The following is a 26939-nucleotide window of genomic DNA, read 5'->3' as shown; positions in this document are numbered from 1 at the left end:
GAAAATATCAATAAATTTCCCCATTCCATCTCATAATTTCTGCCACAAGTTTCTTCTGAAGAGTTTTACCTCTTTCTTTAAAGCCTGGCCTTGGGTTTTGCTCCATTCCTGAAATTTGTTTAGCTGGACTTCGCTGCCAGCTTCTTTGTTGGCTCCACTTTTCAACCATGTCTTCCTGGTAGATATGTATAAGGAGATACATGTATTTGCAAATTCCAGTCATCATCATATCTTCTCTCTCTTCCCTTGGGGAACAGTGTGAAGTAGTGGAAGGATTCGTAGGCTGATTAACTGTCTGACAGGTCGAGACACTAACGCTCCTTCCACGGCCACAACCATCTTCGTACCAGCTGGTAGGGTGGTTGGTCCTATATCGCAGGAGGGTTTTATGGGCTCCCACAACCCATACGATGAAGGCGGAGCCCATAAAACCCACACCCACCGGATGCCAGTATCCCGCTAGATGTCAACCCAGAATTCGAAGCCGGAGCTCCGACTCCACTCGCCGGGACTGTCTGGAGTGGGTTTGAACCCTGCACCGTCTGGCCCAGAGGTGGGACTGTCTGGAGTGGGGTTCAGACCCTGAACCGTCTGGCCCAGAGACGGGACTGTCTGGAGTGGGGTTCCAACAGTGCACCGTCTGGCCCAGAGGCAGGACTGTCTGGAGTGTTGTTCAGACCCTGAACCGTCTGGCCCAGAGGCGGGACTGTCTGGAGTGGGGCTCGAACAGTGCACCATCTGGCCCAGAGGCGGGACTGTCTGGAGTGCTGTTGAGACCCTGCACCGTCTGGCCCAGAGGTGGGACTGTCTGGAGTTGGGTTTGAACCCTGCACCGTCTGACCCAGGGACGGGACTGTTTGGAGTGCTGTTCAGACCCTGCACCATCTGGCCCAGAGATGGGACTGTTTGGAGTGGGGTTTGAACCCTGCACCGTCTGGCCCAGAGACGAGAATGCTACCACTGCACCAAAAGCTCACTCCCTGCAAATTCCAGTTACTCGCCTGGAATGAAACAAACTGGTCCAAGCCAGAAACCCCATTTAAATTGTGCAAATTCGAGCCACAGTCTCACTCGTTGATGATGGGAGGAGGTGGGTTTTAATCCCAGAGTCTGCGCTTTACTTTAGTGTTATTAGCAACACAATCGCTTGCTGTTCTGTGCAACGTGATTACCTAATTGCAAATGTTTGGTGAAAAAAAAACTGCAGCAATGTGAAACTGTATTAATATTGATTCATATTACCTGAGGTGGAGAGGGAGTCTGACTGGCAGTTACACATGCCTGAGGATGGGAGGGAGACTTGAGAAGTACATAAAGATTGATTCATTTCTTCAGATCGGGGGTGTCCTGTCGGCTGAAGGCACAGGCAAAAAGAAGCACGATCGACAGGGGGGTTGGCAACAGTACCTCACACCAAAGAGCAGCAGGACAGAAAGAGACGACAGAAAATACTCTCTGCTGTGAGACTTTCATCAAAGGCTTCAAAAAGAAAATTAAATTCACAGACAAAGCCATTATTTCACGCACACAAAAGCATGTAGGGAAGAACTCAAACTGAAATACAATGAACAGATACAATGTGCATTTGCAGAACTGAATAGGAGACACGTTATAGTGTGAAACATTAATCTAAATTCTCATCTCAATTTTTTAATAGTGTGAAATGATGTAAACCAGTAAAATATAAGCGATGTCATAAAAATATAGAGGAGACTTGAAGAGAAGAAGTGACAAAATAATTACTTTTTTTATTCGTTTATGGGATGTGGGCGTCACTGGCAAGGCCAGCATTTATTGCCCATCCCTAATTGTCCTTGAGAAGGTGGTGGTGAGCCGCCTTCTTGAACCGCTGCAGTCCGTGTGGTGAAGGTACTCCCGCAGTGCTGTTAGGTGGGAAGTTCCAGGATTTTGACCCAGCGACGATGAAGGAATGGCGATATACTTCCAAGTCAGGATGGTGTGTGACTTGGAGGGGAACTTGGAGGTGGTGGTGTTCCCATGCACCTGCTGCCCTTTTCCTTCTGGGTGGTAGAGGTCGCGGGTTTGGGAGGTGCTGCCGAAGAAGCCTTGGCGAGTTGCTGCAGTGCATCTTGTAGATGGTACACACTGTAGCCACGGTGCGCCGGTGGTGGAGGGAGTGAATGTTTAAGGTGGCGGATGGGGTGCCAGTCAAGTGGGCTGCTTTGTCCTGGATGGTGTCGAGCTTCGTGCACCGTCTGGCCCAGAGGCAGGACTCATCCTGCTGCACTCATCCAGGCAAGTGGAGAGTATACCATCACACTCCTTACTTGTGCCTTGTAGATGGTATTGAGACCAGAGTGTGTACACTCAACACCAAAAAAAAAGTGCAAAGCACTTTGAGACATTTTAGTGTGAAAGCCTCTACACAATTGCATTATATTGTTACGTTTGATGATAAGTGTTGTTGGCTTTGGCCTCATTTAATAAACGAGTGAAACTGTATAGTTGCCACTCGAAAGTTACACCCAGCTCCCTACCAAAAAAATACAAACTGCAATAAATCTAAAATTCAATAGTACTCGCTGTGATAGATTGACTTTGAACAAACTTCACTTTTATTGCATTCAGGTTCATTGTAGACAGCATTAGCATCAAAACTTGCCAAAGAGCCCAGTCCTTTTCATACGTTTTTAGATGGCCCTTAAATCAGGTGGGGTCAGCAGACTAACAGGCGGGTGCTACTAACACGACCAGATTAATGCTCAATTGGAAAATCTACCATAGTCTGTCTCGAAGTAGTGTCCTGTGTAAAAGTGAAATTAGACATTTGGCCCTTTGTGTTAATGAATCCGTGTAACATCGAGTCTGTGTCTAACAGAAATAACTTGCATTTATATAGCGACCTCAGGAAGCCCTAAAGCACGTCACAGGCATCAATGTACAGGAGACTTTGTTATATCCGGCACCGACGGGACCGAGCTGGTGCCGATCTATCAAAACTGCCGGATATACCAGCGTTAATGTTGAAGCATACGGAGGTTTTCATCTCCGTTTCTGACAACAAACACTGTTCCTTAGCAACAGCTTCTAAACAGTCGGCCCGTACCTTAGAAGCATCTCTGTAGCTTAGCAACAGCTTCAGAGAGACTTTGCAAAGCCTGACTGTTGGAAAAAAAAGCCACGAGAAGAAAAAAAACCTAACAAAACGGCTCCTGATTTCTGCCGGTAGATCGAGGTTTCCGGACATACAACCTCTGGATAAACCAAAGTTTCCTGTACTTTTGAATTGTAGTCACTGTTGCAATATAGTAAGTGTAGCACCCAGTTCACTAACAGCAGTGAGGTGAGTGACCAGATGCTCTGTTTTAGTGGTGTTGCTTGAGGGGTAAACATTGGCCAGGACATCGGGGAGAACTCACATTCACTTCTTCGAATAGTGCCATGGGATCTTTTACATCCACTCGAGAGGGCACTCGGTTTAACGACTAGTCCTGCGACAGCTATTATTCCCAACACGTCCATCCCTTTTTGGCACACCGATGTGAAAAAGAAATATATTTAAAAAGTAAAAATGAAAGGCTATTCGTAATATGGAACAAAAGATTCTAAAACTACGGACTCAAATTGAGCAATATTTTCACCATGTGCTTCTCACAAATTGTGTTCTTAATTTTGACCAATCAAATTGCAGGGTGAGTGCCTCAAGTTGGCCTTTTAAGTGCAGGCATACACAAAGCCCTCCACATAGGCCCTACCGACGTCAATTTAGTTAATTGCAGGTCTTACATTTATTCAATAAGATGCAGATGAATAATAATCATAAAAAGTATAGGATAACTGAAAAATGTATTTAATATTTAAAGTTATCGCTGAGAATATCAAAAATAGATTTCCAAAATACAAGCATAGTGTCAGTCGTTTTTAGAATGTTTGCCTATGTTATATAGAAACATTATAGTCCATTAAAATAAACTCTGGTGACGCTGGCAGTCTGGGAAAGGATACAGAACATCCCTGTTACGAGGGCTTTATATGTCATCACACAACAGGGCAAGCCGAACCTTTTCTTATTCACAGCAATTTCAAGATAATGCAAATCGCGCTGGCCCGATAGCATCGGGGTGAAGCTTTATACCACAAAGCGTATTGTTGCTGGTTGATTGACACTTTAGAGTTCCCCTTCCCGCTGCGGTGGGTTTGATCAGATGCTGCCAGGTGGGACGTCTCACTTCAGACAGGCTGGGCAAACCCAACATGGTGCATCAGCAAGCATAATGTCAGGGAAGCAGAGCAGCCGGAGGAGGACGTCTGAAGTCCAAGATCTTTTGAAAACGCAAAAAAAACACAGATAGGATAAATCAGAGGTTATCATTAAAATGACAACGTACAGAAATTATGGCAGGCTGCTGCGAATTGACTGGCTGCTGATTCTTCATAAGGATGTTCAGAGAAATAGGCCAGTGCATGAAACACAATGAAAGCAGCATGTTGTGTCCAAAGCAAAATGTAATTTTGATGTTCCAACGGTCACAGTAAATGCCACAGACTAAGCTCTCGAGATCTGACAAAGAACATTCTGTTCTAAAGGCAACTCCGATCAGCACCGATAGTAGCCAAGCAATTGTAGTGCCACCATGTAATGAAAAATAATACAAAATTAACATGTGCTTGCAGCATTTCACAGATGAATTCCTTTTTAATGATTGTATTCAGATTTACAACTAAAATATAAACAAAGGATATTACCTTTTATGTATTAAAGGGGCAGGCACTATCAGTAACTTTACTGCAGTGTCTATTGGCCGGAAGTTACAATTTTAAAGAGTATAGGGGGAAAAATTGAGTCGCGACCCCTTTGGGGCGCTAACTTTGCTGGGGCGCTACTTTTAGCACCCCAGAAAAATTAGCGCCCCCGCGGCCGAAATTGAGTGGTAGCGCCCCAAGAGGGAAGCAGGGCGCTACTGGAAGCGCCCCGCCTCCCTCTTGGGGCACTGCGAGGGAGTATCCTTCTTAAAGGGGAGGCGCCTTGCGCAGTGCGACCCGGGGCCCCCGGGGATCGGGAGTGCTGGCAAAAGAGCCCAGCACTCGAGAGAAGTGCCGGGCTCATGGAGCTCAGCCGGCACTCCGTGGGGGGCGGGGGGGGGCGGTGGGTCAGGAGGCCAGAAGCGGCAGCGGAGGCATGTGCTGGCAGGTGGCCGCCCCGGCCGCAGGTAGGCCCCCCCCCTGACACCGTCAGACATAGCGTCCGGCAGTAAGTCAGGGGGCGCTACCGAAGATTGCGGCCGGGGCGCTGGGCACAGCGGTGATGTCAGCGCCGCGGGTTAGCGCCACCGCTAACATCCCGCTGCATTTCGAGGGAGGCGTTGGCGGCGCTGTGCCCGGGCGCTAGTTGCTTTGCACAAAGCAACCAAATTTTTTCCCCATAGTGCATTAAGAAGTGTTAATATTACAGGCCACATTCCAATATAGATTCAGTGTGAGTGTAAATAATTATTGCTAGTGGGATAAAAGCACTAATTTTAATAACTTGTCTTGTTTGTGAGACACTTGCTCGCCAGTCACATATATTGTGATTTTGCAAACATGCTGCCCTCAATTATTCCACCCCCCCCTTCTATTAAACTGAACAGATGGAAAATGGTGGGCTGTGGCCTGTGATTTTCCAAGAGGCACAGGCACTGGGCAAGGGAGATGGAACTTAGAACATGCCCCTGGGTTGATCCAACTATCACCAAATGTAATTATTTTGAAAGGTGGTTCGATGTCATCGTAAATCATTTCAAATGATATATATGAGATGACTTTCTGTGGGAGTTCTTCCAGTTTCCACTGTAACTTTGGGGTAAAATCATTAGAAAATGGTGTAAAACTCTATTTTTCTGGGTTTCCCCATCAAAGTTACAGCAAGCGAGCGTGAGGACCCTGGGAAAATTTGCCCCTAGGGTCCGTTGCATACACTTCCACGTTTCATTCTATGAGATACTTCACTTGCCAATGAACAGTGGACCAAGCAATGTTAAAACCATGGCTGTGGAGATATCGGCACCTCTGATAGAGACGGGGGCCTTACAGCGATCTGTTCTCCACCTTCACAGTCAAGCAGCTAACCTGAGATGTAGTGCCCTGCCTAAGATATCGCAAATTTCTTCGCTAGCACATCCCAAACCTGCGACCTCCGTCACCTTGAAGTACAAGGCCATAGGAACACCATCACCTCTAAATGAATTTTTTGCATCTGTTTTCACTATGGAGAAGGACGATATAGACATAGAAATAGGGCGGGGGGACTGTGATATGCTCGAACATATTAACTTCGAGAGGGAGGAGGTATTGGCGGTTTTAGCAGGCCTAAAAATGGATAAATCCCCAGGCCCGGACGAAATGTATCCCAGGCTGCTGTGTGAGGCAAAGGAAGAGATTGCGGGGTCTCTAACACATATATTCAGGACCTCTCTGGCCACAGGGGATGTGCCAGAGGACTGGAGAACCGCTAATGTAGTACCATTATTCAAGAAGGGAAGTAGGGAAAAACCGGGGAACTACAGGCCAGTGAGCCTAACATCAGTGGTAGGAAAATTATTGGAAAAAATTCTGAGGGACAAAATTAGTCTCCACTTGGAGAGGCAAGGATTAATCAGGGATAGTCAACATGGCTTTGTCAAGGGAAGATCATGTCTGACTAATTTGATTGAATTTTTTGAGGGGGTGACTAGGTGTGTGGATGAGGGTAACGCAGTGGATGTGGTATACATGGATTTCAGTAAGGCCTTCGATAAAGTCCCGCACAGGAGACTGGTCAAGAAGGTAAGAGCCCATGGAATCCAGGGTGCCTTGGCACATTGGATACAAAACTGGCTTAGTGGCAGAAGGCAGAGGGTGATGGTCGAAGGTTGTTTTTGTGACTGGAAGCCTGTGGCCAGTGGGGTACCACAGGGATCGGTGCTGGGTCCCTTGCTGTTTGTGGTCTACATTAATGACTTGGATATGAATGTAAAAGGTATGATCAGTAAGTTCGCGGATGATACAAAAATTGGTAGGGTGGTAAATAGCGAGGAGTGTAGCCTCAGTCTGCAGGACGATATAGATGGGTTGGTCAGATGGGCGGAACAGTGGCAAATGGAATTTAACCCGGAAAAGTGCGAGGTGATGCACTTTGGGGGGACTAACAAGGCAAGGGAATACACTATGAATGGTAAGACCCTAGGCAAGATGGAGGGTCAGAGGGATCTGGGTGTGCAAGTACACAGATCCCTGAAGGCGGCGGAACAGGTGGATAAGGTGGTAAAAAAGGCATATGGGATACTTGCCTTCATTAGCCGAGGCATAGAATATAAGAGCAAGGAGGTTATGATGGAGCTGTATAAAACACTGGTTAGGCCACAGCTGGAATACTGTGTGCAGTTCTGGTCGCCACACTACAGGAAGGATGTGAACGCTTTGGAGAGGGTGCAGAGGAGATTCACCAGGATGTTACCAGGGCTGGAGCGCTTCAGCTATGAAGAGAGACTGGGCAGATTGGGTTTGTTTTCCTTGGAGCAGAGGAGGCTGAGGGGGGACATGATTGAGGTGTACAAAATTATGAGGGGCATAGATAGGATGGATACTGAGGAGCTTTTTCCCTTAGTAGAAGGGTCAATAACTAGGGGGCATAGATTCAAGGTAAAGGGCGGGAGGTTTAGAGGGGATTTGAGAAAGAACTTTTTCACCCAGAGGGTGGTTGGAGTCTGGAACTCACTGCCTGAAAGGGTTGTGGAGGCAGGAACCCTCACAACATTTAAGAAGCATTTGGATGAGCACTTGAAATGCCATAGCATACAAGGCTACGGACCAAATGCTGGAATATGGGATTAGATTAGACAGGGCTTGATGGCCGGCGCGGACACGATGGGCCGAAGGGCCTCTCTCCGTGCTGTATAACTCTATGACTCTATGGCCTAGATTTTCAGTATAGACAGTTTTGGGGCGCTAACCTTAGCGCCCGCCCAAAGTTAGCGCCCGCCCCAAAGTAGCGCCCCGTTGCCGGAAATTCAGTGGCTTCGCCCTAAGAGGTTGGTGGAGCGCTAAAAGAGGCGTTCCACTACTATCTTTAGGCGCTAAGCCGGCGGTGGAGAGCACAACACCCGAGCTCGGGCGCAGCGCACGGCAGACAATCTGGCGCCAGTGAGCTCTTAAAGGGGAAGGGTGCATGTGTTTTTTTCAAAGGGGAAAATGATGATGATGATGATGATGAGGAGGAGGAGGAGGAGGAGGAGGAGGAGGAGGAGGAGGAGGAGGAGGAGGAGGAGGAGGAGGAGGAGGAGGAGGAGGAGGAGGAGGAGGAGGAGGAGGAGGAGGCCGGAAACATAAATAGACCGTTCACAACAACACACTGGATACTTCCACACAACACATGCAGAGTGCCTTTTATAGGAGTGCCCTTTAATTTGCGCTCCCCAGGGTGTGTTGCGTTCCATTTTGCAAACGCTCTGGACGCCAGCCGCACAATGGGGCGGTCCGACTGAAGTTTGGATTCGGGGCGGCCAAAGGGCGTTGCACGAGGATGTGACGTCATTTTCTGCGCGCGCATCCGGGCGGCCGCTAAACTTTGCGTCGGCGCTAACGGGCAACTTAATTTGGGGCGGGGCGCAAACTGCGCTGCGCCCAGGCGCTACACGCATTGCGCCCGAAAATCACTTCTCTTAAGGCGCTAACTGCTGGCGCAAGCAACTGAAAATCTAGCCCCAAGACTCTAAATCTCACACCATCCTTGACTTGGACATATATATCGCCATTCCTTCATCGTCGCTGGTTCAAAACCCTGGTACTCCTTAACTAACAGCACTGTGGGAGTACGATTGCCACACCTACTGCAGCAGCTCAAGGAGAAGGTTCACCACCACCTTCTCAAGGGCAACTTCGCTCCGTGCCATTTTAATAGGCACGTTTTGGGCAGCGTGTGAGGCCCTCGCTGCAGGCAGGTGATGACCTCATAAATATGCAAACCCTTGTGAACCGGCAGGATCAGGCGTGCTCCTCCAGGCCCTACAAGGACACTATGGACCTGCCCTCTCCCATGCTTCCCCCGCACCCCTCCCATGACCGAGATCACCTCCGCACCCACCCACCACCACCACCCCCCCACCCCCCCACCCACCACACACCCACTGTGATATCCGAGTGGTAAGGTCAGAAACTGAGAGAAGCGAGATATTAGGAACAAAACCCAACTGTTTAATTACATGGTGTAGCAGAGAAACATCTCTTACAGGCTGCAGGCAAGGCACACAATTCTTACTGCCCGATCACAAGATGGAGGAAGAACCTCTGAGTCATACCCATAATGCAATGCCACATTACCGTATAAACTGGTGTACCAGGACCTTGAATACATGACCCATTACCTTAAAAGCTGGTGAATGTGAACCCTTAATATTTGGCTCCATCTGGTGGATAACTTAAACATTACATCCCAGATTACTATATCCCTCCCCTCTTAAGTTGAACATTAATTTCTTAACAACATTCTTAAAAAGTCTCATAAGGAAACTCCTTTAACGATAGTCCATACTGAACGAATCTAGCAGGTCGTTATCAATCTTGCTGGTGGCTTGTGAGACCTTGGTGAACGTCTCACAGTCAAGTCCCTGCTTGGTTGTGGTAGAGCCACCTGCTGCTCCTGAGCAGTACTCAAAGTATCTGACTCTGCTACGCTGGTTTCCTCTTGACAAAGGGGTCCAGGTGGAATTGGCTCTATTCGTGGTGGTGGTACCACCGATGCATTTGGATAACTGGGGGCCAACTTGTCCTCCGACATCTCCTCTGGAACCTCCATTTTGATTTCCCCTGGTCTGGTCAGTATCTGATCCACATGTCTGCATACTACCTGACCAGTTCTCACCATGACCGTATATGATACTGGACCGGTCATTGAGTCTATGATGCCAGGAATCCATTTTGGACCATAACTGAAATTCCTGGTAAGGACCGCATCTCCTTCTCCAAAACTGCGGCTCTTTCTCCTTCTGTCATGGTTCTCCTTTTGTTTGATTTGTTGGTTTTCCACCTTCCTTTTTAGATCTGGGTGAACCAGGTCAAGAGTGGAGCGTAGTCGACGTCCTAACAACAGCTCAGCAGGAGAGAGTCCTGTGGTAGATTGAGGTGTTATTCTGTAGCTGAACAGAACTCGTGACACCTTGGCTGCCAAACTCCCTTCCGCACTTTTTTTCATCATCTCCTTAAATGTTTGTATGGCTCTCTCCGCAAGTCCATTTGAAGACGGATGATATGGAGCTGAGGTCACGTGCACTATGCCATTGTTTCTCATGAACTCTTTTGTTTCTGTACTCACAAAACACGTGGCATTGTCACTTACTACGATCTCCGGTAGCCCTTGATTACTAAAACTCTTACGCAGGCAGTCTATAGTAACAGTCGATGAAGCAGAATTTACAGGATAAACATCCATCCATTTGGAATGTGCATCAATGATTATGAGGAACATCTTTCCCATGAATGGACCCGCATAATCTACATGTAATCTTCTCCATGGTTTATCCGGCCACTCCCAGGGGTGGAGAGGAGCCGCTGCTGGTGCCTTCCTGTGTACTTGACAAGTGCTGCATATCTTGACTAGATTTTCTATCTCCTCATCTAGCTTTGGCCACCACAAGTAACTCCTTGCCAAGGCTTTCATACGCGAAACTCCAGGATGACACTGATGTAGTTGCCCTAGGATATACTGTCGTGCTGGCTGTGGAATAATCACTCGTGCTCCCCACAACACGCAACCATCCTGCACACCCAGCTCTGTCTTCCTGACACTGTAAGGTGTGAAACCAGTCCCTTCCGGATGCTGTGGCCAACCCCTCATCACATATTCTCGGACTCTAGACAGTACTGGATCTTTACCGGTCCATGTCCTTACTTGTTCTGCAGTCACAATTGCTGTGTCCATGTCCTCCAACATCAAAACTCTGTCCTCTGGAGCTGCACGGATAGGTGTACCTGGCAGTGGAAGACGGCTCAAGGCATCTGCGTTCCCATGGTACTTGCCCGCCTTGTCATAGAGTCATAGGGCTAGATTTTCAGTTGCTTGCGCCAGCAGTTAGCGCCTTAAGAGAAGTGATTTTCGGGCGCTATTCGTGTAGTGCCCGGGCGCAGCGCAGTTTGCGCCCCGCCCCAAATTAAGTTGCCCGTTAGCGCCGGCGCAAAGTTTAGCGGCCGCCCGGATGCGCGCGCAGAAAATGACGTCACATCCTCGTGCAACGCCCTTTGGCCGCCCCGAATCCAAACTTCAGTCGAACCGCCCCATTCTGCGGCTGGCGTCCAGAGCGTTTGTAAAATGGAATGCAACACACCCTGGGGAGCGCAAATTAAAGGGCACTCCTCCTGCACTATAAACGGCAGTCTGCATGTGTTGTGTGGAAGGATCCAGTGTGTTGTTGTGAATGGTGTATCATCATCATCATCATCATCATCCTCCTCCTCCTCCTCCTCCTCCTCCTAAAAAAATGCATGCACCCTTCCCCTTTAAGAGCTCACTGGCACCAGAGTGTCTGCCGTGCGCTGCGCCCGAGCTCGGGCGCTGCGCTCTGCACCGCCGGCTTAGCGCCTAAAGATAGTAGTGGAACGCCTCTTTTAGCGCTCCACCAACCTCTTAGGGCGAAGCCACTGAATTTCCGGCAACGGGGCGCTACTTTGGGGCGGGCGCTAACTTCGGGCGGGCGCTAAGGTTAGCGCCCCAAAACTGTCTATACTGAAAATCTAGCCCATAGAGTCATAGGCCTAGAAATTGGGTTCTGGTCTTGCCAGGGCTGTAGCGCCAGAAAGTTTGCGCCAGCGGTAATGCGGCAGCGCCCGACGAAAATTCGGGTGCGCCGGGCCCAGACGGCGGCGGGCGCTAAAACCCTCCTTTAGCGCCTCAAAACGGGCGTGAACTTGGGTTTCCCGGCGCTAATCCCCCGCTGCGGCACCCGATGCGGTGCGGCAGGCGGGGGAACTGCAGGCCTCCTCCTCCTGTTAAGGAGGAGCTGCCTGCAGCCGACAACTGTCCGGCGGATTGACCCGACATCTGAGCCCGGCACCTCGGGGAAGTGCCGGGCTCGCATGAGACACTGATCAGGGCCGCGGGGGGGGGGAATGCAGGAGTCCGGGAAGGGAGGTGCGGGCAGGCGGCCGCCGGGAACGCGGCCGGCCGCCGCTCCACCTTTATGCGCCGGCGCACACTGGGGGAAGACTCTGTTGCCAGAGTCTTAGTTGCGCCTGCCACGGGCGAGGCGGGTGCAACTGAATTTCAGCTTGGGGCCGGGTTACCACGGCAACCGGGATGCTGCGCACACCGATGACGTCATCGGTGCCGGCGCAGCGCTACCGGTCTACCGCCGCGGAAGGGCCCCAGGCAATTTAGGAACCGGCGCCAATTGCAGCGCTAGGCCCTCTAGCGCCGCAAAATCGGCGCTAAGGGCACTGAATTTCTAGGCCATAGGGCTAGATTTTCAGTATAGACAGTTTTGGGGCGCTAACCTTAGCGCCCGCCCGAAGTTAGCACCCGCCCCAAAGTAGCGCCCCATTGCCGGAAATTCAGTGGCTTCGCCCTAAGAGGTTGGTGGAGCGCTAAAAGAGGCGTTCCACTACTATCTTTAGGCGCTAAGCCGGCGGTGCAGAGCGCAGCGCCCGAGCTCGGGCGCAGCGCACGGCAGACACTCTGGTGCCAGTGAGCTCTTAAAGGGGAAGGGTGCATGTGTTTGTTTCAAAGGCAGAGTCTGGGGGACTAAACAAGAGGAGGAGGAGGAGGAGGAGGAGGAGGAGGAGGAGGAGGAGGAGGAAACATAAATACACCGTTCACAACCACACACTGGATCCTTCCACACAACACATGCAGAGTGCCGTATATAGTGCAGGAGGAGTGCCCTTTAATTTGCGCTCCCCAGGGTGTGTTGCGTTCCATTTTACAAACGCTCTGGACGCCAGCCGCACAATGGGGCGGTCCGACTGAAGTTTGGATTCGGGGCGGCCAAAGGGCGTTGCACGAGGATGTGACGTCATTTTCTGCGCGCGCATCCGGGCGGCCGCTATACTTTGCGCCGGCGCTAACGGGCAACTTAATTTGGGGCGGGGCGCAAACTGTGCTGCGCCCAGGCGCTACACGCATAGCGCCCGGAAATCACTTCTCTTAAGGCGCTAACTGCTGGCGCAAGCTACTGAAAATCTAGCCCATAGAGTTTTACAGCACAGAAAGAGGCCCTTCGGCCCATCGTGTCTGCGCCGCCCATCCATCCCTGTCCAGTCTAATCCCATTTTCCAGCATTTGGTCCATAGCCTTGTATGCAATGGCATTTCAAGTGCTCATCCAAATGCTTCTTGAATGTTGTGAGGGTTCCTGCCTCTACCGCCCTTTTAGGCATTGAGTTCCACATTCCAACCACCCTCTGGGTGAAAAAGTTCCTCCTCAAATCCCCTCTAAATCTCCTGCCCCTTACCCTGAATCTATGCCCCCTTGTTATTGACCCCCCTACTAAGGGGAAAGGTTCCTCTTTGTCTACCCTATCTATGCCCCTCATCATTTTGTACACCTCAATCAGGTCCCCCCTCAGCCTTCTTTGCTCCAAGGAAAACAACCCCAGCCTGTCCAGCCTCTCTTCATAGCTGAGGCGCTCCATCCCAGGTAACATCCTGGTGAATCTTCTCTGCACCCTCTCCAAAGCAATCACATCCTTCCTATAGTGAGGTGACCAGAACTGCACACAGTACTCCAGCTGTGGCCTCACCAGCGTTTTGTACAGCTCCATCATAACCTCCCTGCTCTTATATTCTATGCCTCGGCTAATGAAGGCAAGTATCCCATATGCCTTTTTAACCACCTTATCTACCTGTTCCGCTGCCTTCAGGGATCTATGTACATGTACACCAAGGTCCCTCTGACCCTCTGTACTTCCTAGGGTCCTACCACTCATTGTGTATTCCCTTGCCTTATTTGTCCGTCCAAAATGCATCACCTCGCACTTGATATACCTATCAATTCCTCCAATAAAAGGCGAAGAGTTACGAAGGTGACTAAAGGTTTTTATTGACTAAATAACAGAGCCCACTCTCGTGGGTGATCCGATCCAAGCAGGAGGAATACCAGCCAGTCGCTCACCTTTATACCTGGCCTGGTGGGTGGAGCCAAGGCGGAGTCGGCAGTGGTCATCCCAGGTATAGCAGTGTGGCAAGAGGCGACCTCGTACCGTGATACAATAGTGGTCAGTGATACAGTTATAACGAACAGTGGTGAACAGTGCTAACTACTAACAGTGATACGATAGTGAACGTGGTTTACCACATTCACCCCTTGTTTAGAATTAAGTCCGGCGGGGTGAAGTGTACTACCAATTCTGGTAGGTCAGTCTGTCCGGAGGCTTCGTAAGCCTCTCCGATCGCCGCAGCGGTGGTGTTGCCTTATCCGGTGCTGGTGCCTTATCCGGTGTTGATGCTGGTGTTTGCGTGGTCGGCGAGGGCTCGTGGGGTTCTGGCATGCCGTCTACCTGGACTGAGGTTGGGGGGGGTGGTGGCGGTGTTTCCGGATCGGCTGAGGGTGCGAGGTCTCGTAGGGAGACAGTGTCCTCCCGCCCGTCTGGGTACGCCACGTAGGCGTACTGGGGGTTGGCGTGCAGGAGGTTCACCCTCTCGACCAGGGGGTCCGTTTTATGGGTCCTCACGTGTTTCCGCAGCCAGACCGGCCCCGGGGCGGTCAGCCAGGTTGGTAGAGTGGTTCCCGTAGTCGACTTCCTGGGGAAAACGAACATTCGTTCATGGGGGGTGGTGTTAGTGGCCGTGCAAAGTAATGACCGGATGGAGTGCAGCGCTGTCGGGAGGACTTCTTGCCAGCGGGAGGTTGGGAGGCCCTTAGACTTTAAGGCTAAGAGGACGGCCTTCCATACCGTCGCGTTCTCTCTTTCCACCTGACCGTTACCTCTGGGGTTGTAGCTGGTGGTCCTGCTTGCTGCAATACCTCTCTCTAGGAGGAATTGCCGGAGTTCCTCGCTCATGAAGGAGGAGCCCCGGTCGCTGTGTATATAGTTCGGGAACCCGAACAAGGCGAAGAGGGCATTCAGGCACTTAATGACCGTGCTACTGGTCATGTCGGGGCAGGGGAAGGCAAAGGGGAAACGGGAGTACTCATCAACGATGTTGAGGAAGTACACATTACGGTCAGAGGACGGGAGGGGCCCCTTAAAGTCGATGCTCAGGCGCTCGAAGGGGCGGGTGGCCTTGATCAGGCTTGCTCGGTCCGGCCTATAGAAGTGCGGTTTGCACTCCGCACAGGTCTGGCAGTTCCTGGTCATGGTCCTGACCTCCTCGATGGAGTAGGTCAGGTTGCGGGCCTTAATGAAATGGTAGAGTCTGGTGACTCCGGGGTGGCAGAGCTGGTCGTGGAGGGTCTGAAGCCTATCGATATGCGCGCTGGCGCATGTCATTCGTGAAAGGGCATCAGGGGATTCGTTCAGCTTGCCTGGCCGGTACAAGATCTCATAATCGTAGGTGGAGAGCTCGATTCTCCATCTCAAAATCTTGTCATTCTTGATTTTGCCCTTCAGCTTGTTATTAAACATGAAAGCCACCGAACGCTGGTCGGTGAGGAGGGTAAATCGTTTGCCTGCCAGGTAGTGCCTCCAGCGCCGTACTGCCTCCACGATCGCCTGGGCCTCTTTCTCGACCGACGAATGTCGGATCTCGGGGCCCTGTAGGGTCCTTGAGAAGAAGGCCACTGGCCTCCCCTCCTGGTTTAGGGTGGCGGCTAAGGCGAAGTCGGATGCGTCGCTCTCCACCTGAAAGGGGATGGACTCGTCCACTGCGTGCATCGTGGCCTTGGCTATGTCTCCCTTAATGAGGGAGAAGGCCGCGCACGCCTCCTCCATGAGGGGGAAGGAAGTGGCTTTCAGGAGGGGTCTGGCTTTGTCCGCGTAATTGGGTACCCATTGGGCATAGTAGGCGAAAAGCCCCAGGGTTCTCCTAAGTGCTTTAGGGCAGTGGGGGAGGGGTAGCTCCATGAGGGGGCGCATTCTTTCTGGGTCGGGGCCGATGATTCCGTTCTCCACTACGCAGCCGAGGATGGCAAGGCGCGTGGTGTTAAACACACATTTCTCCTTATTGTAGGTGAGGTTCAGCCGTTGGGCCGTACGGAGGAATTTCTCCAGATTCGCGTCATGTTCCTGCCGGTCGCGGCCGCAGATAGTGACGTTATCTAGGTAGGGGAATGTAGCCTGCAGTTCGTTCTGGTCAACCATCTGGTCCATCTCCCTTTGGAAGACCGAGACCCCATTAGTGACACCGAAGGGGACCCTAAGGAAGTGGTATAGGCGCCCATTCGCCTCGAAGGCGGTATACTGGCGGTCCTCAGGGTGGATAGGGAGTTGGTGGTAGGCCGACTTCAGGTCGATGGTCGAGAATACTTTATACTGTGCAATCTGATTGACCATGTCAGATATGCGGGGGAGGGGGTATGCGTCCAGCTGGGTATATCTGTTTATGGTCTGGCTGTAGTCGATGACCAGGCGGTTTTTATCGCCGGTCTTTACGACTACGACCTGGGCACGCCAGGGGCTGCTGCTCCCCTCGATAATGCCCTCTTTCAGGAGGCGCCGCACCTCAGAGCTAATGAAGGCTCTGTCCCCGGCGCTATACCGCCTGCTTTTGGTAGCGACGGGTTTGCAGTCAGGGGTAAGGTTAGCAAACAGAGAGGGTGGCGGGACCTTGAGGGTGGAGAGGCTGCAGGTGTTACGCGGTGGGCGGTTTAACGTTTGCTGGTTGTTGACTGTGAGTGGGGGGAGGGGTCCACCGTATGCTAGGGTTACGCTTTGGAGGTGGGATTGGAAGTCCAGCCCTAGTAGGACGGCAGCGCAGAGATGGGGGAGGACGAGGAGTTTAAAGTTTTTATACTCCGTGCCCTTAACCGACAGGGTCACGACACAGTAGCCGCTGATGTCCGTGGCGTGGGACCTCGATGCCATCGAGATTCGGCTGCGCGTTGGTAGGACAGAGAGGGAGTAGTGGCTCACCGTGTCTGGGTGGATGAAGCTCTCCGTGCTTCCGCTGTCGAACAGGCAGGTTGTGGCGTGGCCGTTCACTTTGATGTCCATCATTGACTTGGACAGATGGTGCGGGCGGGCTTGGTCCAGGGTGACGGAAGCTAGTGTGTAGCTGAGCGAGTCGTTGTCATCTGCGGGCGAGGCGGTCGGGCGTGGTGAGTAAAATGGCGTCTCCCACGAGGTAGGGCCCCATGAGGCACTATTGGGGTCGGTTGCCTTAATCAAAGATGGCCGCCCCCATGACTCATGTGTGGGGATGCTGGCCTCAGTTGCCCTAAACAAAGATGGCCACCCCCATGACTCATGTGTGGGGATGCTGGCCTCAGTTGCCCTAAACGAAGATGGCCGCCCCCATAGTTCGCATGCGGCACTGCTGGCCTCTGAGGATCCGCTCCTGCAGGCCTTGGAGAAGTGGCCTTTCTTCAGGCAGGTTTTACATATGGAGTTCTTGGCTGGGCAGTGCGACCTCGGGTGCTTCTCCTGGCCACAAAAAAAAACAGCCGGCGGCCCGATCGCGGATGCCCGATGTCGGGGCCGGTGCCGGGGGTGGCGGGGCCGGTCGGGTCCGGGACGCCGACGCAGAGGTAGGTCCCGGGGGCGGCGCTGGGAAGGGTGCTGTGGTAGGGGTCGGGCCCGAGTCCCAGGGTCGCGAGCAGTACCTGGTGAATGCTTCCTGATCTTGGTGGGCCACTTCCAGGGAGATAGCGAGGGCTTCAGCTTTTTCCATGCTGAGGTCTTTAGCTTCCAGCAGTCTTTGCCGTGAGTACTCGGACCGTAGGCCTTTCAGGAATGCGTCGCGGATATTATCTTCAGTATTTTCGGCTGCCGACACCGATTTAAAGTCACATTTCCTGGCGAGTGCATATAGCGCCTGTGAGAATTCGGCTACTGATTCTCCTGGCTGTTGCGGCCGTGATCTTAGGAGGTGCCTAGCGTACATGTAGTTTACCGGGGTCCGGTACTTCTGTTTCAGCAGGTTGATGGCGGTCTCGTAGGTAGTCATGTCCTCGATGAGAGTGTATACTCTCGGGCTCAGTTGTGCCTGCAGGACACTTAGTTTGGATGCCTGAGGGACGCTGGATTCTCTCAGGTATGATTCGAAGCAGACCAGCCAGTGTTTAAAGTCTGCGGCTGAGTTTGCTGCTCGTGGGTTCAGGTCCAGGTACGGCGGTCTGAGGGCTCGCAGCCAAGCTGGCTGGTGTGGCTGTGCTCCTGGGAGCTGCGCTGGTGGCTCCTCCGCCGGTTGTGACTCGTTGTCGGACATCATTAAATTTAGTCAATAAAATTGATATACCTATCAATTCCTCCAATAAAAGGTGAAGAGTTACGAAGGTGACTAAAGGTTTTTATTGACTAAATAACAGAGCCCACTCTCGTGGGTGATCCGATCCAAGCAGGAGGAATACCAGCCAGTCGCTCACCTTTATACCTGGCCTGGTGGGTGGAGCCAAGGCGGAGTCGGCAGTGGTCATCCCAGGTATAGCAGTGTGGCAAGAGGCGACCTCGTACCGTGATACAATAGTGGTCAGTGATACAGTTATAACGAACAGTGGTGAACAGTGCTAACTACTAACAGTGATACAATAGTGAACGTGGTTTACCACAGCACTTTTCAGGGTTAAATTCCATTTGCCACTTTTCCGCCCATCTGACCAACCCGTTTATATCGTCCTGTAGCCTGAGGCTTTCCTCCTCGCAATTTACCACCCCACCAATTTTCGTGTCATCTGCGAACTTACTGATCATACCTTTTACATTCTCATCCAAATCATTTATGTAGATCACAAACAACAAGGGACCCAGCACCGATCCCTGAGGTACCCCACTGGACACAGGCTTCCAGTCACAAAAGCAACCTTCGACCATCACCCTCTGCCTCCTGCCACTCAGCCAGTTTAGGATCCAACGCGCCAAGGCACCCTGGATCTCATGGGCTCTTACCTTCTTGACCAGTCTCCTATGCGGGACTTTGTCAAAAGCTTTACTGAAGTTCATGTAAACCACATCCACAGCATTTCCCTCATCCACCCCCCTAGTCACCCCCTCGAAAAATTCAATCAGATTTGTCAGACATGATTTACCCTTGACAAAGCCATGCTGACTATTCCCGATTAATCCTTGCCTCTCCAAGTGGAGACTAATTTTGTCCCTCAGAATTTTTTCCAATAATTTCCCTACCACAGATGTTAGGCTCACTGGCCTGTAATTCCCTGGTTTATCCCTGCTACCCTTCTTGTATAATGGTACTACATTAGCTGTTCTCCAGTCCTCTGGTACATCCCCTGTGGCCAGAGAGGTTCTGAAAATTTGTGTCAGAGCCCCTGCAATCTCCTCCTTTGCCTCCCACAGCAGCCTGGGATACATCACATCCGGGCCTGGGGATTTATCCACTTTTTGGCCTGCTAAAACCGCTAGCACCTCCTCCCTCTCGATGCTAATATGTTCAAGTATGTCACAGTCCCCTTGCCCGATTTCTATGTCTGCATCGTCTTTCTCCATAGTGAACACAGATGCAAAAAATTCATTTAAAACCCCGCCTACATCATCTGGCTCTACACACAGATTGCCACTTTGGTCCCTAATGGGCCCTACCCTTTCCCTGGTTATCTTCTTGCCCTTAATATACTTATAAAACATCTTAGGATTTTCCTTTATTTTGCTCGCCAGTGTTATTTCATGGTCCCTCCTCGCCCTCCTAATTTCTTTTTTAAGTATGCCCCTGCACTTTTTATACTCCTCTAGGCCTTCTTCCGTCTTTAGTCTTTTGTAACTGCCAAAAGCCCCCCTTTTATTTCGAATGCATTTTTGTATATCCCTTGTCATCCAAGGTTCCCTTTGCTTGTTGGTCCCACCCTTGACCTTTATAGGAACATGTTGGCGTTGTACTCTCTCTATTTCCCTTCTGAAAGTCTCCCACTGTTTTGATGTGGATTTTCCTATAAGTAGCTGCTCCCAGTCCACTTTGGCCAGATCCTGCCTTATCATATTAAAATCGGCCTTCCCCCAATTTAGAACCCTTATTTCCGGGCCGTCTTTGTCTTTTTCCATGACCACCTTAAATCTCACCGAATTATGGTCACTGTCGCCAAAATGCTCTCCTACTGATACTTCCACCACTTGCCCGGCTACATTCCCCAGAATTAGGTCCAGTACCGCCCCCTCTCTTGTAGGACTTTCTACATGTTAGCTCAAAAAGCTCTCCTGGATGCACTTTAAGAATTCTGCACCCTCTAAGCCTTTCACACTCTGACTATCCCAATTTATATTGGGGAAGTTGAAATCCCCCACTATTATTACCCTATTATTTTCACACTTCTCTGAGATTTGCCTACATATCTGTTCCTCTATCTCCCCCTGACTGTTTGGGGGCCTATAGTACACTCCCAGCAAAGTGCTTGCCCCCTTTTTGTTTTTAAGTTCTACCCATATGGCCTCATTAGAGGAACCCGCTAATATATCATCCCTCCTTACAGCAGTAATTGACTCCTTAATTAATATTGCAACACCCCCTCCCCTTTTACACCCCCCTCTGTCTCGCCTGAAGATTCTATACCCCGGAATATTGAGCTGCCAGTCCTGACCCTCCCTCAACCATGTCTCCGTGATAGCAACAATATCGTACTCCCATGTGTTCAACAACAACTTCAGTTCATCCACCTTATTTGCAAGACTCCTTGCATTAAAATAAATGCCTTCCAGCCCTGCCATATTCCCTTTTGCCTTCACATATTTGCTCTGCCTTCCCAGCTGACTTGTTTTTTCCTCTGTATTTGGCTGTAAATCACCCCCTACTATAGCTCCACTCTGTACCCACTCTGTAAACGATGACATACTCATATGCCCTCAACGTCACCGCCCACCTCTGGATCCGGGGTGACACCATCTGTCGTACTGCTTTCATTTCATTAAAAAGAGATAAAAGAGTTTTATGATCGGTGCATATGGTGAATTTCCTGCCATATATGTACTTGTGAAACCTCTGTAACCCAAACATTACTGCTAACCCCTCTTTATCTAACTGGGAATAGTTTTTTCCACTGGTGTCAGAGTTCGAGACATAAACCCTATTGGTCTTTCTGTTCCATCTTCCAAGCTGTGTGAAAGAACTGCCCCCACCCCATAAGGTGAAGCATCACAAGAGAGAATGATGTCTTTCTCTGCATTGTAGTGAACCAGCACATCCGAGGACAGCATCAGTTTCTTGGACTGTTCAAATGAAACCCTCTGTTCCTCTTCCCACTGCCACTGTGTCTCCTTATGCAGAAGTTTGTGAAGAGGTGCTAACACTGTTGCCAAGTTTGGTAAAAATCTGTTATAATAGTTTAGCAGTCCCAGGTAAGCTTTTAACTCAGTCACATTGGTAGGAGCTGGGGCCTCCTGCAGTGCTTGTACCTTCTCCTTGATTGGATGGAGCCCGGTGGCATCCACTCTGTGTCCCAGGAACACGGCCTCATTCCCCAGGAAAGTGCACTTACTCCTCTTGAGCCGTAACCCAGCCTTATCCAATCTTTGTAGTACCTCTCTCAGAGTGCTCAGATGTTCCTGGTCGGTTCTTCCCGTCACCAGAATGTCGTCCAGATAGATTGAAACATGTGGGATCCCTTGCAGTACCCCCTCAATAGTCCTCTGGAAAATAGCTGGACCAGGTGAGACACCGAATGGTAAGCGGTTATAGGTAAACAAACCCTTGTGTGTATTTATGGTTACATACTTCTTGGATTCCTCATCTAGTGTAATCTGCAAGTATGCATGACTCATATCCAGCTTCGTGAATTTCTTCCCTCCAGCCAGGTTTGCAAAGAGATCCTCTGTTTTGGGAATAGGATACTGTTCTAGTTTAGACACCCTATTTACTGTCAATTTATAATCTCCACAGAGTCTTACCGAATTGTCCGGTTTTAAAACAGGTACAATGGGAGCTGCCCATTCTGAACATTTCACGGGTTCCAGAATGTTCTCTCTCAAAAGACGATCCAGCTCAACCTCTACCTTCGGTTTCATGGCATACGGCACAGGTCGTTGTTTAAAAAACCTTGGCAGTGCCTCCTTGTCTACATAAATCTTAGCTGGGGGGCCATTAAATGTGCCAAGTTCTTCCTTGAACACGTTCTCATGTTCAATCAACACTTCTTGCAAAGACAACTGTTTGCCTCCCTCTATTTGATTGCTCCCCAATCTAATTTAAGTTCTTATATTCAGCCCCGACCTAACAAGTTTGGTCCGGAACCCGATACTACAACTATTGGTAGCTGTTCCACGGTGTCCCTGTGTTGCACAGTTACAGTAGCTGTACCCAATGTCGCCACTCATTCACTGGTATATGTTTTAAGCTGCATAGAGCAAGACTTTAACTCTGGAACTTTTGCACAGTTCCACAACTTTGAGTACTCCTCCCTGTTCATTATGGTCACACCACATCCTGTATCCACTTCAAAGTTGACCTTAGAGTCATTTACTCTCAGTTGCAAAGTGATAGGATCCACCTTTGGAATGTTCTCTACCATACTATGCATTATGAACATGTCGTCTTCTTTCTCAGCTTCTCCGCTGATGTGATGTGCTCCCTGTTTTTTAACTTCTCTTCCTAGGTTTTGCTTTCCTCCCCCTTTTGGCTTGTATTCCTCCACGGTTGCTTTTGCCCTGCATGCACGTTTTATGTGTCCTTTTTTCCCACACTTGTGGCACTTTTCCACCAGAAACCTGCATTCCCTCGCCAGGTGATCGCCATTGCATCTATAACATGCCTTTACATGCTCACGTTGTGGTTTCTGATGCATATTTAACTTGTGCACAACAACCTGACCTGCAACTTGCTTTGTAGTAGTCTAGTCTGAACCTTGTATTTCTTTTACATCTCAGTTCGCTGTCTCTATGGCTTTAGCAAGTTCCAACGCGTTTTCATGTGTAAGCCCAGTCTCGGACAATAATCTCCACTGCATTCGATCATCCATTATCCCGCAAACTAGCCTACCTCTCAGCATGTCTTTCAGGTTGTTGCCATAATTGCAATCGTGTGCCAATTTCCTCAACACCGCTACATAATCCAATACAGTCTCTCCCAGTTTTCTGTTCTGTGAATTAAATTTGAAACGCTGTACAATCTCACTCGGTCTGGGATTGAATTGGTCCTTTAGCAAGGCCACTAAGTTAGCAAATGATCTGTCTCCAGGCTTTTCAGGACTGCATAAGTTTCTCATTAAACTATACATCTGACTTCCCACGGAAGTGAGCAAAATCGCTCTCCTTTTTCCGACATCATCTATATAATTTGCTTCAAAGAAATGCATCAACACCTCGCAGTATTCATCCTAGGTCTGCATCTGAACATCAAAAGCAGAGATCTTTCCTACCGTAGCAGCCATGATCTGTTATTCTGTGTTCCTTTTCTTTTTTTTTTCTTCGTCAAGATGTGATCTGTTTATCCTCATCGCCAATATGTGATATCCGAGATGTAAGGTCAGAAACTGAGGGAAGCGAGATATTAGGAACAAAACCCAACTGTTTAATTGCACGGTGTAGCAGAGAAACATCTCTTACAGGCTGCAGGCAAGGCACACAATTCTTACTGCCCGATCACAAGATGGAGGAAGAACCCCTGAGTCATACCCATAATGCAATGCCACATTACCGTATAAACTGGTGTACCAGGACCTTGAATACATGACCCATTACCTTAAAAACTGGTGAATGTGAACCCTTAATATTTGGCTCCATCTGGTGGATAACTTAAACATTACATCCCAGATTACTATACCCACCGATGCATTTATCTGACTGCTAGGGACCATTCCCACAGATCCCAGCAGTGGTCCCCTCCTGCCCACTGGCGAGGGACAGATTCCTACCGAGATTGGGGGGGGTGGGGTGGGGGGGCGATTGAGGGGGAGGGGACTCACCAGCGAGATGGAGATAAAACCCACGGGAGTTCAAATGGTCTGGACCTCACTGCAGAGGGGCCCTGCAAGCTCAATGCTCGCTTCCGAGTTAAAATCGAGGCTTAATTTTTTACTCAGCTAGACAGTAAGATGGAGGTAACATTGAAAACACCAATTTGCTCAACTGTAACATGTGATTAGGAAAACGTAATTTTGATTCCAATTACAATTGATGATAACAGGAGCAGTATGTAAAACTTCCTAGAAGCTTGCATGACTGTGGAAACAGTTTCAGCTGTTGCATCTTGGCTGCTCGAACCAACTGACTCAGATTTCAATTTGCTCTTGATGTTCTTGTATGATGCTCAGAAGGATCAGATCAACCATCCATGTAATTGCTGGTAAACAGAAACTCAAATCCACCAACAACAGTTAATAATAATCAGGGAATCTAACGAATCTGTTTAAAATACCATGGTAGTTACTGCAATCATAAAACTACCGTAAACGAGTATATTATGTTAAAATAAATCTAACTGATTTTCTCTCTTGTAGTCTACACGCATTGAAGCAAGGGATTCCATTGGATTCTCTGAGAGCAAGATTTGTGCAGCATTTAGTTTTATCACAGAATAGACAGGGCTTTAGAAAAAGACAGTATTGCCTGAGAACTGACAGATCTACCCTCCTGCATAAAAAAACTGCTGTTGATATAACTGACACCTTTTCTGTTAATTCTAGTAAAGGATTATAAAGCACCAAGGACTTAATAGAAGCGCATTCAACCTTCTTTACCCCTATCTGACCTTGCTAGCTGTAGCAATCGTAATTAATTTACTTTCTAGAATTTGTATGTCTATAATTTATAATAATTACAAACATGATCATTAGAATTACTCAGGAAAGTAAATTAAAGACTGTGAACCTCAGCAAAATAAAAACCTTATGAATATTTTGAGCAACGGTCCTGTCACTTAAGGTATGACTGAGAGGACTTCATGCATTAATATATTAAAATTTGTATGCACAATAGGAGCTGGCTGACACAACAGGTCAGATCGGTACTTTCACCTCTGAGATCTGAGTTTGAGTCTCACCTAGATTGATGAGGTGCATGGCTCCTCTCTCTCTCTCTCACAGCTGGCAAAGGTCCTAAGTGAAATTAGTTTGTGCATTCTCAATCTATTTCCTAGCAAGCACAAGCCCACAATACTGGGCACAATTCAGCACTAATTGAAAACTATTACCATGTGAGGCTGTAGAGTTGTAGCTGTGTGGCAAAAGGAAAAGTTTGATGAGGGTCACTGTGTCTGAGAATATCCCTTCCTCAGTTCCTGCTTCACCCCACCAGGGACCCCAGGAGTTCTTGATGCTGATATTAAGTGAAAAATATTCTGTTCCTCACCTTGACTGACACAAAACTTCAACTTCAATAACAGATAAAAATCCCCATCCATTTCCCACAATCATAGAAACTGATAGATGCTAAACAATAGCAATGGCAGAACGATATCTGCTTTGGAGGTTTGCTGCAATCCAATGTAAGCACAGATCCGACAAGCATACTTGAGGTGCATATTAAAAAGCTCTCAAAAATTAAAAACGTTTGAAATGTAATTGCTTCTTTTGCTTCATGAAACGAACCCACTGAGCGAGTTACTGCAAGGCCTTTTCTCAATTTTGATCCGATTATTTTGACATCACTGAAATGAACTGCGAAATGCTTTCTCACTGGGGAATCTGAAGAAAAGGAACAGCATGGTAAAGGGGTCATGATCACTGCCTCCGTGAAGAGCTGAGTGATTCACTGAACAGACAGATGGAACATTTTTCATTTTGTGTCTTCCCATCTCAATAAACTTTAGCAAGTGAACCATATTTTTTCATTATCAACCAGTTGAATCTCAATTCAGTTACTCAGTAGGACCATTGATCCTGCGATTTTATTAAACTGGGTATACTATGAGAGGAAATTGCAACGAGAAATGGATTTTCTGAGCATACAGGTTACTTCAACTGCTTCATCTCACATCAGGTTTATTCACACTGAGTCGCTGCATTCCTCAGCTGGTGCTTTCTGATCAGCAGAGGAAATGGTGCAAAGATTTACACTGCGTAGAAAGTTGATTATGTACAGCTGGAGCTGACAGAGAACCGCTGCTGTAATGATCTGGTCACTACCCTTCGCTCTTTAGCTATCCTGCTAAAAGCTGGTTGGTTTACATCAGTTAAAAATTATTTTAGCTACTGTAGCTCTGAGCTCATTCTGCCCCCACCCCCACCACACAACTGAAGAATTTAGGCTGCAGCTATGGGTCTGAGGATGGCAGCTGCAACATCAGTCCAGCCAGGCAGGACTTTGTTTGTACAACCTGACTGGAAGTGCTATTCTCCTGCCCAGGAGATTGGCCTGTGTTTTTTAAAAATGTATTCATTCACGGGATCTGAGCGTCGCTGACAAGGTTATTGCCCATCCTGAATTGCCCTTGAGAAGGTGGTGGTGAGCCGCCTTGAACTGCTGCAGTCCGTGTGGTGAAGGTACTCCCACAGTGCTGTTAGGGAGGGAGTTCCAGGATTTTGACCCAGCGATGATGCAGGATCGGTGATATACTTCCAAGTCAGGGTGGTGTGTGACTTGGAGGGGAACTTGGAGGTGCTGGTGTTCCCATGTGCCTGCTGCCCTTGTCCTTCTAGGTGGAAGAGGTCGCGGGTTTGGGAGGTGCTGTCAAAGAAGCCTTGGCGAGTTGCTGCAGTGCATCTTGTAGATGTAGATGGTACACACTGCAGCCACAGTGCGCCGGTGGTGGAGGGAGTGAATGTTTAAGGTGCTGGTTCGGGTGCTCATCAAACTGGCTGCTTTGTTCTGGATGGTGTTGAGCTTCTTGAGTGTTGTTGGAGCTGCACTCATCCAGGCAAGTGGAGAGTATTCCATCACACTCCTTACTTGTGCTTTGTAGATGGTGAAAAGGCTTTGGGGAGTCAGGCGGCAAGACACTCGCCGCAGAATACCCAGCCTCTGACCTGCTCTTGTACCCACAGTATTCATGTGGCCGGTCCA

General features: G+C 49.3%; 1 long non-coding RNA gene across 1 annotated transcript in view; it reads right to left on the bottom strand.

Annotated features, from left to right (window-relative positions):
• Positions 1 to 3835: 3835 nt before the first annotated feature.
• LOC147100030 (uncharacterized) overlaps positions 3836 to 26939 on the bottom strand; it is a 47884-nt gene continuing 24780 nt past the window's right edge. The window contains exon 3 of the long non-coding RNA XR_015073858.1: positions 3836 to 4283. This is a non-coding gene — a long non-coding RNA (uncharacterized LOC147100030). The remainder of the gene's footprint in view (positions 4284 to 26939) is intronic.

The sequence above is a fragment of the Somniosus microcephalus genome, chromosome 27 (genome assembly GCF_052327205.1).
Source record: "Somniosus microcephalus isolate GS21.2 chromosome 27, FLI_Smic_1.0, whole genome shotgun sequence".
NCBI classification, from domain to species: Eukaryota; Metazoa; Chordata; class Chondrichthyes; order Squaliformes; family Somniosidae; genus Somniosus; species Somniosus microcephalus.
Note: the sequence above shows the minus strand (reverse complement) of the source record. Positions and strands in the feature narration are given on the sequence as shown.